Source organism: Formica exsecta, unplaced genomic scaffold, assembly GCF_003651465.1.
Source record: "Formica exsecta isolate Colony F162 unplaced genomic scaffold, ASM365146v1 scaffold26, whole genome shotgun sequence".
NCBI classification, from domain to species: domain Eukaryota; kingdom Metazoa; phylum Arthropoda; class Insecta; order Hymenoptera; family Formicidae; genus Formica; species Formica exsecta.
In genome coordinates, this window is record NW_021849866.1 from 225381 (window position 1) to 227680 (window position 2300).

The following is a 2300-nucleotide window of genomic DNA, read 5'->3' on the forward strand; positions in this document are numbered from 1 at the left end:
ATTTTTGGTAATATAGTGCAATATTTAGTGTTGTAAACGAAAAAACGTTATTTTATCAACGTTAATATCAATAACGTTGCTTTCTTCATCTTTTCATCGATTTTCAGAATCGCAAACCGAGGGTCGTTAAATCACAAATATTATTAAGTGCATTCAGAAATTGCTGCCAGAGAGGAAAATGATGGAAGAAGTCATGGTGTAAGTAACAAGGTGTGCTACTGCGCAGGCATTTCTACTGACCAATAAAGCCCGTTCTACATTGATCGCATGTCGCCAGTCGCAAGCAAATCGACCAATCACAGTCGATTATTCCGTCGAATATTCGACTGTGATTGGTCGATTTGCTTGCGACTGGCGACATGCGATCAATGTAGAACGGGCTTTATTGGTCAGTAGAAATGCCTGCGCAGTAGCACACCTTGTTACTTACACCATGACTTCTTCCATCATTTTCCTCTCTGGCAGCAATTTCTGAATGCACTTAATAATATTTGTGATTTAACGACCCTCGGTTTGCGATTCTGAAAATCGATGAAAAGATGAAGAAAGCAACGTTATTGATATTAACGTTGATAAAATAACGTTTTTTCGTTTACAACACTAAATATTGCACTATATTACCAAAAATTAAAAATAACAGCCTTGTTTTCTGTAGCTGCACGTCTCCTATACATTTTTTCTCTTTCTAACGCTTCAATATATATATCTATTTCATTTTAAATGCAGAAAGAGGGTATAGGTCTGTTCTTTATATTTGAACTGGCTGCACTAGTTCAGAGCTTATCTTTCTCCTTCCAATGGGGAGATAAAAAGATAAACTCTGAACTAGTGCAGCCAGTTCAGCTATAAAAAACGGACCCTATATAGTGCAGCTACAAAAGATGTGTTCCGTTTGATTCTAGAAAAGTTTCGATTCGTTTGATTGGTCAGAACGATAGAGAAAAAGATTTCTTTGCTCTGATTGGACAATTTAATGATACTCTATCCCACGAATAGGATTTTCGAACGCATCTTTCGATAGCAGGGCAGCGATCATAGACATAGTATATCTAGACCGAGCGTTTGCCTTTATTTAAGGAGTGGGGGCCGATGCCCACGTAGAAAAGGACATACTCTGTTTCGTGCCCCTTGCGTTCTCTCTCGCTCGCACAGAGCATAGCGCTCTCTTTCGTCATGCTACGTGCGAGCGAGAGAGAACGCAAGGGGCACGAAACAGAGTATGTCCTTTTCTACGTGCACCTCGGCTCCATCATCTCTCTTTGTCAAACGATCAGTGTACTACCAGCATCGAAAAGTGGATGTAGCACGGATTTGAACCAAAATCGAAAAGTGGATGTAGCATGGACATGAACCAAAATCGACAGTATCGAAAAGTGGATGTAGCACGGACATGAACCAATCGGCTGTTTTGTCGGCTCCGAAAGTGGATGTGGCCATGTAGTTCCAGGCGGCGTAAAATGGATGTACGTGACGCTAGTGTACGACCTAGAAAAAGCGTTACACGAAAAACGGCAGCGTGGCGACTCTCATTCTTCTCTCTGCTATGTCTATGGCAGCGATCATGTAACTTTTCCCCTAGGGCGGAAACGTGAAACTTTTTACATGAACTTTTTTGCCATAAAATTTGGTGACGGAAAGGCGGAAATCTAAGGAATTAACAAATATATTTCGGAATTAGAGTAAGTATGGTACATTCTTTTGTTATATTATTTTACATACATATAAATATGTATATATATATATTAAATACACATATATACATATTTTTTTTCTTATCTATCTTACTTATTCTTATATTTTCCTTTATTTTTTGGTCTCACGAAACAGATGAAGAAAAAAATTACGAAGGATTTTGATGGTAATCAATTAAAAAATATATCTTACGTTTTCAAAGATCTTTCTTTTGCCATCAAACTATTATTGAAAATAATGAAAAATATGCGATAAGATTTCTAAGATATTTACTTATCTTTCAGAATATATACAGTTCGATATAAAAAAATATTATATATGTTAGAAAAGGATAACTATAATATAAAAGGCTATTCCCTACATCTTTATTTCGCGTTGACTCCTTCAATGGCAATGCGAAAAAAAAGAAAAAATAGGACTTTCAAGATTGTGACAAGAAAATAAGATCGTTATTCTATGTAGAAATTATAAACGACATTGTTACTTTCATTTTTGCATCTTTTCTCTTTCTTTCCTATTAGGTCTCTATACTCTTCTGTAAATTTTTTAAAGCGAATTTCGATCGAGACAAGGTGGTTGACGGTGGGCGAGGGGGGGGGGGGGGGGGG